The following is a 10,359-nucleotide window of genomic DNA, read 5'->3' on the forward strand; positions in this document are numbered from 1 at the left end:
CAACGCCACCCTTTCTTCAATCATCCCATATTTAAATCCAGACATCTCATCAGACCGTCTAAGCTTAGCAGCCAGTGGTTCCACAGCCAGAGCAAACAAAAGAGGAGAGGGCGGACATCCCTGCCTCGTCCCTCTAGCTAAATGTATGGTCCGTGATAACTCCCCATTCACCCTAACCCTGGCCATCGGCCTCGAGTACATCAACCGAATCCAAGACACAAACTGCGGGCCAAACCCCATATTCCGCAACACCTGCCAGAGATACCCCCACTTCACACTATTGAACGCCTTATGGGCATCTAAAGATGCAATAAAGGTACCGTCACACATAGCGACGCTGCAGCGATACCGACAACGATCCGGATCGCTGCAGCGTCGCTGTTTGGTCGCTGGAGAGCTGTCACACAGACAGCTCTCCAGCGACCAACGATCCCGAGGTCCCCGGTAACCAGGGTAAACATCGGGTAACTAAGCGCAGGGCCGCGCTTAGTAACCCGATGTTTACCGTGGTTACCATCCTAAAAAGTAAAAAAACAAACGCTACATACTTACCTACAGCCGTCTGTCCTCGGTGCTCTGCTTCTCTGGTCTGGCTGTGAGCGCCGGGCAGCCAGAAAGCAGAGCGGTGACGTCACCGCTCTGCATTCCGGCTGACCGACGCTCACAGCCAGAGCAGGAGGAGAGCAGAGCACAGCGCTGGAGGACAGACGGCTGTAGGTAAGTATGTAGTGTTTGTTTTTTTACTTTTAGGATGGTAACCAGGGTAAACATCGGGTTACTAAGCGCGGCCCTGCGCTTAGTTACCCGATGTTTACCCTGGTTACCAGCGAAGACATCGCTGAATCGGTGTCACACACGCCGATTCAGCGATGTCTACGGGGAGTCCAGCGACGAAATAAAGTTCTGGACTTTCTTCCCCGACCAGCGATCTCCCAGCAGGGGCCTGATCGCTGCTGCCTGTCACACTGGACGATATCGCTAGCGAGGACGCTGCAACGTCACGGATCGCTAGCGATATCGTCTAGTGTGACAGTACCTTAACTCTCTGGCCACAGTTGTCGGATCTGAGCTGCAGATTCATAAATAACTTCCGTAAGTTAATTGCAGTGGACCTGTCAGGCATAAAGCCAGATTGGTCTGAGTGCACCAGGCCAGAGATGACACTCGTCAACCTCATCGCCAACACCTTAGCCAGGAGTTTGACATCCATAGTGAGTAAGGAGATTGGTTGGTATGAATCTGGTTGTTTCAGGTCTTTCCCCTCCTTAGGAATCACTACTATTACAGCCTCTCGCATGGATGCCGGCAGACTCCCTCCATTCCTAGCCTCCTCCAAGACCGTCTTTAATCTAGGAATCAGCACCTCCCCCATATTTTTATAGATTTCGGCAGGAAATCCATCTACCCCAGGCGCCTTTCCATTAGCCATAGATTGCAATGCCCGACCCAGCTCCTCCTCCGTGATGGGGGCCTCCAAGTCCTCTCTATCTGTGTAACTCAGCCTCGGGAGCTCCAGTCCCTCCAGGAACGCCACCGCGTCTCCCACCGATCCGTCCACCCGAGAGGAATATAGGTCTGCGTAAAAATCCACAAAGACCTCTAAAATCTCTGGAGTCTCGGAAACACTCACACCACTCCTGGACATCAAAGAATGAACAAAAGAAGAATTTCTCTGAGCAGAAGCCACCAGCGACAACATATGACCCATAGATTCACCCTCCTGATAATAGGCCAGATTCATAAATTCCCTCTTCCTTTCAGCCTTACCCAATAAAACTTCTTCCAGTTGACTCTGAGCAGCCTTCAACCTCCTCGCAGCTTCCGGAGTACCCATTATTACCATCTCGTCTTCAGCTATTGTCAACCCATCAATCGCTAACCTCTCCGCCTCTCTCGATTTCCGCTAACATCTGCTAATATCCCTGAACAGCAGCCCTCTCAAGTACGCCTTCATGGCTTCCCACACGGTAAGAGCATTCGCACTTCCCTCATTTATCTCAACAAATTCCGCCATCTCCTGTTTTATCTTTCCCAAATCTACACTGTGCAGCCAATTAGAGTGAATCTTCCACTCCCTCCTACTCCCGGTCCGTGTCCCCATTGGTCGGAACTCCACTTCCACTGGACTATGGTCCGAGAGAGCCCTAGGCAAATATCTCACACACCCCACCATCGTATCCAACAAACGATTACCCAGTGCCAGATCAATCCTGGACAAAGTAGCATGAGCCGGTGAGTAGCATGAATACCCCCTTTCCCCAACATGTCTAACTCTCCATAGATCAATCATACCTACTTCTTGAATGTAAGTCCCAAACGTAGTAATGTGTCCCGCTGTCCTATTTTGAGAATTTTTGTTTTTATCCCAAAAGTCATCACATATATTATTAAGATCCCCGATAATTTGAAACGGTAACGGACCCCATCGCTCCACTCTCTCCAGCACCTCTCTAATTTTCTTGCTTGACTATGGGGGCAGAATATACATTGCCGCTATACACATCAACACTCCATTTATTTTACACTTCACCACCACATACTCACCATCCACATCCTCCTGTACCGTTACCTCTTCAAACTGCACCCCCACAGGTATCAGCACCGACACACCCATAGTGTACGCAGAAAAAGTAGAATGATACGCCCTCTGTATCCAGCGCCTATTCAATACATCCACCTTTTCCCGCACCAAATGTGTCTCCAGCAGGCATATCATTGAGACCCTCTGTTCTCAAACATACTGCAGACTTGCCGCCCGCCGGATTTATCCGCCAGACCTCTCACATTCCAACTCAATATTTTAATGCAATCACCCATCATGTGGCTCATCATTTCTCATAGTATCCAGTTTCCCAAGTATGAGCTGTCCAATCCCACCCACCCTCCCTGCCCCCTCCCAACTTACCCCCTACCCCCCTTTCCCCAATGTAACACATTCTTCCTCTCATCTAGAGTGGGGCTCCACCACCCACTGCGAACACTCTCCCTTACTTAGCCCTCTCCATTCGCCTCCCGCCGCCATAACAGTCAGAATTTCCCACAACTTTCGTTTTATCCTAACATTCCAACTTATATAAACATTTATGAAAAATATCAAACCAATTTACAGTATCCGGCATAACCCTCCTCCCCCATATTTACGAGACAGTACTGCCTCCTCCGGCCAGTCACTCAGTATGGCCCAGCAAAACCCTCAGTAGCAGCTCAATTCTTTAACCAATGCTAACAAGCGCAAATCCCTCTTCCATCGACAGAGAAAACAATTCCCATCCGGATCTCGCTGAAATGTCAGTCACCCTTTCCCTTAAGTTTTTTTCTCGTTAGTATCAATCCACTGGGTAGCGTCTTCTGGTGTCAGAAAAAAGTGGGTCTTATTAAAAGCCACCAATCTCAACTTTGAACATCACAGAGTACTGCACTCCCAGCTCCCTCAGTCGTCGCTTGACCCCAGTAAACTTCATCCGCTGCTTCTGAACCGCAGCGGAATAATCCGGGTAAATGGCGATTTTTTGACCTCCAGCCGTCAGATCTTTCATCACTCTAGCCTTTCTGAGGATAATATCTCTGTCCCTGTAGTTCAGTATTTTGGCAAGCATGGTACGGGGATTTGCTCCTAGGGCTGTGGCGGGACCCTATGAGCCCTTTCCACAGCAAAAACTTTGGTCAGTACTGTGCTCCCAATTTTCTCCAGCAGCCAGTTTTCAACAAACTCTGTGGGATTTCTCCCCTCAGTCTTTTCAGGCAACCCCACTATACGTATGTTATTCCTTCTGGATCTATTTTCCAGATCCTCATTTTTAGCAAATTTCTTCTCCGCTTTTTGTAATTTAACTATGTGATCTTCTGCCGTGCGCACCCTCTCCTCCACCGCTCCCATACATTTGTCCATCTTTTGCAGCGCTGCATTAATCTGTGCCGTGTCCCCTTTAATCTCCTGCATCTGCAGGGCCAGGGAATTTAGGGATTGCTGGCACGAGGAGATCAGCGCATTAACATCTCTAAGAGTCGGCTCTTCTGCCCGCTGTGAGCCCTCAGGTCCTCCACTAGCCCCCGCCATGCTGCCTCCTTCCTTCCCCTTCTGTACCTCATGCTTCTCCGCCATGTTTGTATCCTCCTCCACCTCCTTGTCAGCACCAGCTTCGGATCCTTGCTCTGCCTCCTCCACAGCTTCCACTCTGGCATATTGCTGCAGCTTCGCCGCCACCTCCATACGCCGCTGACATGCAGCGTTCTCCCTGTCGGCGTCCTCTCTGACCTCGGCGCCATCTTGGCTGGCTCCTGCATCGCCAGCTCCCACGTCCTTCTGCCGCCTCCTGGTCATCGTCGCCGGTGCCGGTATCGCCGCTCAGCACCGCTGTGTCCTCCAGACTATGGGCCAACCTGTGCACGGTAGGAAATCCCAAAAATCGGGTTTAAAACAGGATTTTAATCCTTCTGGCAGCGGGAGCGCTCTTCCCTATGTCCGCTCACATGGCCAGCTAGGACACACCCCCTGTGGCTGTGCTATATACTACGTGGGCTGAGCTATACGCTACGTGGGCTGAGCTATACGCTAAGTGGGCTGTGCTATATTTCTCTGCTGTATCTGTGCATCATGAATCGTGGTATGTGTTAAAGAGGGGGGCCCACTGAGACTCTTTCGCCTGGGGCCCTCAAAAACCTGGAGCCGGCCCTGATAAGAATGATCTAATGTGACATCATCAGAATCTCTCACCTTTCCAGAAAGCCGGAAGATGATCTCTAGGGTGAGGGGTAATATCCTCTCCGCCATCTTGTCCCTGTATCTATCCATCCTTGATGGGTCAGTCAGGAAAATGATCTGATATAGAAGCTCCCCACTGAGAGGATCCTATATTGTAGGGACCTGAATGGGAAAACCATGAGCCGATGTAACATTATAAAGAATCTTGTGTAATGACACAAAGAGCACTTCATGTTTCACATACAATCATGGTAGTTTCATAACCCTTAAAGAGTTTGTCAAAAACTCAACAGTCAAGGTCTAAATATCTAATTTTGAAAACTAACCACAATTTACATCAGTTGAAAATTCCCTACCGTTCCTTCTCTACTTCTAATTTAATGATTTGTTTCCCAACATTCACTGGGAAGTCTCAAATAGGACAACAATGACATCAAGAGACTGCGGCTGCAACCACTAATCTTACTTATGTGGCTGCCCTTATAAGGGATGTCTTTGGGAGACTGGCGCTGTGGTCACTCCCCAGAGTTGCCAGTGTGCAAGGATAACAAACTGAGCATGAATCTGAGTTGACAACCAGCACATGCCCATTTATGTCCATTGTAATTTATTTTAGGGGTAAATTTAGGTAGTTGGGTTTTGCATTTTTTAGGAAAATATCTGAAATTGCCAAAAAAATGTAAAACATTTGCAATGCTCAAACTTCGAAGGTTTACGCCTTTAAACCAAATAGTCAACCACACAAACTAGTTAATAACAAACTTTTCCCAAATATCTACTTTATGGCAGCATAACTTTTGAAAAATAATTTTATTAGGATATTAGAAGGGTTAAAATTTTGCAGTAATTTTTTACTTTTTTCAAGGAAGTTTACAAATCTTATTTTTTTACGGATTACGGATTTACGTAAACTTTGATTTTAATTGTTTTTATTGTTTATGCCAATAAAGTGTTTTGTTTTGTATGTTTATATACTGGGTGGTGTGTATTTTGTACCAGCCACCAATTGTGCACATTCTCCCACTTAAAAAGTTGAGCGAGGCCTGTAATTGACATCAATGAGAAAAAAAATCCAGAAAATCACCTTGTCTGATTTGGCAAGATTTATTTTACAAATTATGGTGGAAAATAAGTATTTAGTCACCTAAAAACATGCAAGATTTCTGGCTCTCACAGACCTGTAACTTCTTCTTTAAGAGGCTCCTCTGTCCTCCACTCATTACCTGTAGTAATGGCACCTGTTTCAACATCTTATCAGTACAAAAGACACTTGTCCACAACCTCAAACAGTCACACTCCAAACTCCACTATGGCGAAGACCAAAGAGCTGTCTAAGGACACCAGAAACAAAATTTTAGCCCTGCACCAGGCTGGGAAGACTGAATCTGCAATAGGCAAGCAGCTTCGTGTGATGAAATCAACTGTGGGAGCAATAATAAGAAAATGGAAGACATACAAGACCACTGATAATCTCCCTCAATCTGGGGCTCCACGCAAGATCTCACCCCGTGGGGTCAAAATTGTCACAAGAACGGTTAGCCAGAGTCCCAGAACCACACGGGGGGATCTAGTGAATGACCTGTATAGAGCTGGGACCACTGTAAGAAAAACTACCATCAGTAACACACTACACCGCCAGGGACTCAGATCTTTCAGTGCCAGACGTGTTTCCCTGCTTAAGCAAATACATGTCCGGGCCCTTCTGAAGTTTGCTAGAGAGCATTTTGATTGTCCAAAAGAGTATTGGGAGAATATTATATGGTCTGACGAAATGAAAGTAGAACTGTTTGGTAGAAAAAAAACTTGTCGTGTTTGGAGGAGACAGCATGCTGAATTGCATCCAAAGAACACCATACATATTGTGAAGCATGGGGGTGGCAACATCATGCTTTGGGGCTGTTTCTCTGCAAAGGGACCAGGACGTCTGATCCATCTACATGAAAGAATGAATGGTGCCATATATTGTGAGATTTTGAGTGCAAACCTCCTTCCATCAGCAAGGGCATTGACGATGAAATGTGGATGGGTCTTTCAGCATGATAATGATCCCAAGCACACCACCAGGGCAATGAAAGAGTGGCTTCGTAAGAAACATATGAAGGTCCTGGAGTGGCCTAGCCAGTCTCCAGATCTAAACCCCATAGAAAACCTTTGGAGGGAGTTAAAAGTCCGTGTTGCTCAGCGACAGGCCCAAAAGATCACTGCTCTAGAGGAGATCTGCATGGAGGAATAGGCCAACATACCACCAACAGTGTGTGCCAAGTTTATGAAGACTTACAGAAAACATTTGACCTCTGTCATTGTCAACAAAGGATATATAACAAATTATTGAGATTAACTTTTGTTAATGACCAAATACTTATTTTCCACCATAATTTGCAAAATAAATCTTGCCAAATCAGATAGGGTAATTTTCTGAATTTGTTTTCTCTTTTTGACCCTCATAGTTGTGGTCTACGCATGATGTCAATTACAGGCCTCTCTCATCTTTTTAAGTGGGAGAACTTGCAAAATTGGTGGCTGATAGTGATGAGCGAGTATACTCAGTTTTCCCTGAGCACACTTGGGTGGTCTCCGGGAATTTGTAAATGCTCAGAGATTTAGTTTTCGTTGCCTCAGCTGCATGATTTACAGCTGATAGACAGCTTGAATACATGTGGGGATTCCCTAGCAACCAGGCAACCCCCACACGTACTCAGGCTGGCAAGCAGCTGTAAATCATGCAGCTGTGTCAACAAAAACTAAATCTCCGAGCAGTTTCAAATACTCGGAGACAACCAGAGTGGGCTCGGGAAAACCCGAGCAGCAAGTTTACTCACTCATCACTGGTGAGTGGTGACTGACTAAATTTTTTTCCCCACTGTATGTTTCCCTTCATTTACTTCCTGACATCCTGTGACTAGGGGTTCACGCTGCACCAGAAATGCGTCAGGTTGTTTTAATGCAGTTTTTCTTTTAACTATGGATTAAATAAATTTGAATTTTACCTGGATAGAGTGCTATCTACAAATCCTCTTCTCATCTTACCCAGTGCTGTGTTTACCAGCTGGATTGGCACCCTCCAGCTTCATCTCTGCCACCTCTCAGATTTTGGACTCTTGTGTTGAGACTTCCTCTCTTCCTCCCCATGTCCTGGTTATGCCTACCTCTCAAAATGTCTACACCATGTTCCAAATTATTATGCAAATTATATTTTTCTCAGATTTTCCTTAATGGTTGGTGCAAATGACAGTCAAATAAAAGTCATCACCCGTTTGATTATACCTTCAATTTTAATGATGAAACCTCCCAATGATAAGGTATAATCTCCAAAATGAATAAAAGCTCAAAATGCACTATTCCAAATTATTAGGCACAGTAGAATTTCTAAACATTTGATATGTTTTAAAGAACTGAAAATGCTCATTTGTGGAATTTGCAGCAGTAGGAGGTCACATTCACTGAACAAAAAAGCTATTTAACTCCAAAACACCCTAAAGGTACCGGTACACTAAACGACTTACCAACGATCACGACCAGCGATACGACCTTGTGTGGTCGCTGGGGAGCTGTCAGACAGACAGCTCTCTCCAGCGACCAACGATCAGGGGAAAGACTTCGGCATCGTTGAAACTGTCTTCAACGATGCCGAAGTCCCCCTGCAGCACCCGGGTAACCAGGGTAAACATCGGGTTACTAAGTGCAGGGCCGCGCTTAGTAACCCGATATTTACCCTGGTTACCATTGTAAAAGTTAAAAAAAAAAACAAAACAGTACATACTTACATTCCGATGTCTGTCAAGCCCCCCACCGTCAGCTTCCCGCACTGACTGTGTCAGCGGCGCCGGCCGTAAAGCAGAGCACAGCGGTGACGTCACCACTGTGCTCTGCTTTACGGCCGACGCTCACAGTCAGTGCAGGGAAGCTGACGGCGGGGGACGTGACAGACATCGGATTGTAAGTATGTACTGTTTTTTTTTTAACTTTTACAATGGTAACCAGGGTAAATATCGGGTTACTAAGCGCGGCCCTGCGCTTAGTAACCCGATATTTACCCTGGTTACAAGTGAACACATCACTGGATCAGCATCACACACGCCGATCCAGCGATGACAGCGGGTGATCAGCGACCAAAAAAAGGTTCTGATCATTCCCCACGACCAACAATCTCCCAGCAGGGGCCTGATCGTTGGTCGCTGTCACACATAAAGGAGATCGTTAGCGAGATCGTTGCTACGTCACAAAAAGCGTGACGTTGCAACGATATCGTTAACGATATCGTTATGTGTGAAGGTACCTTAACAGGCCAAGTTACATGTTAACATAGGAACCCTTCTTTGATATCACCATCACAATTCTTGCATCCATTGAACTTGTGAGTTTTTGGAGAGTTTCTGCTTGTATTTCTTTGCATGAAGTCAGAATAGCCTCCCAGAGCTGCTGTTTTGATGTGAACTGCCTCCCACCCTCATAGATCTTTTGCTTGATGATACTCCAAAGGTTCTCTATAGGGTTGATGTCAGGGGAAGATGGTGGCCACACCATGAGTTTAGCTTCTTTTATGCCCATAGCAGCCAAGGACTCAGAGGTATTCTTTGCAGCATGAGATGGTGCATTGTCAAGCATAAAGATGATTTTGCTCCTGAAGGCACATTTCTGCTTTTTATACCATGGAAGAAAGTTGTCAGTCAGAAACTCTATATACTTTGCAGAGGTCATTTTCACACCTTCAGGAACCTTAAAGGGCCCTACCAGCTGTTTCCCCATGATTCCGGCCCAAAACATGACTCCTCCACCTCCTTGCTGACATTACAGCCTTGTTGGGACATGGTGGCCATCCACCAACCATCCACTACTCCATCCATCTGGACCTTCCAGGGTTGCTCGACACTCATCAGTAAACAAGACTGTTTGGAAATTAGTCTTCACGTATGTCTTGGCCCACTGCAACCATTTCTGCTTGTGAACACTGGGGTTGGCCAAATAGTAGGTTTATGCACCACAGCAAGCCTTTGAAGGATCCTACACCTTGAGGTTTGAGGGACTCCAGAGGCACCAGCAGCTTCAAATAACTGCTGCTTTGTAATGGTATTTTGGCAGCTGCTCTCTTAATGCAATGAATTTGTCTGACAGAAACCTTCCTCATTATGCCTTTATCTGCATGAACTCTGTCCGTGCTCTGTTTCAGTCACAGATCTCTTCATGGTATGATGATCACTCTTAAGTTTTTGTGAAATATATAATGTTTTCATACCTTGTTCAAGACATTGCACTATTTAACGCTTTTCAGCAGCAGAGAGATCTTTTTTATTTCCCATATTGCTTGAAACCTGTGGCCTGCTTAATAATGTGGAACATCATTTTTACGTAGTTTTCCTTTAACCCCTTAATCCCATATGACGTACTATCCCATCAAGGTGACCTGGGACTTAATTCCCAGTGACGGGATATTACATCATAGTCGATCGGCCGCGCTTACGGGGGAGCGCGGCCAATCGCCGCCGGTGTCAGCTGATTATTACAGCTGACATATGGCACTATGTGCCAGGAGCGGTCACGGACCGCTCCCGGAACATTAACCCCCAGAACACTGCAATCAAACATGATCGCAGCGTTCCGGCGGCATAGGGAAGCATCGCGCAGGGACGGGGCTGCCTGCGTGCTTACCTGAGACCCTC

At 46.4% G+C, this 10,359-nt stretch overlaps 1 pseudogene; it reads right to left on the reverse strand.

Moving 5' to 3' along the window:
• LOC138666558 (zinc finger protein 345-like) overlaps window positions 1-4,792 on the reverse strand; it is a 47,930-nt pseudogene extending 43,138 nt beyond the window's left edge.
• Window positions 4,793-10,359: the final 5,567 nt, after the last annotated feature.

Source organism: Ranitomeya imitator, chromosome 2, assembly GCF_032444005.1.
Source record: "Ranitomeya imitator isolate aRanImi1 chromosome 2, aRanImi1.pri, whole genome shotgun sequence".
Taxonomy (NCBI): domain Eukaryota; kingdom Metazoa; phylum Chordata; class Amphibia; order Anura; family Dendrobatidae; genus Ranitomeya; species Ranitomeya imitator.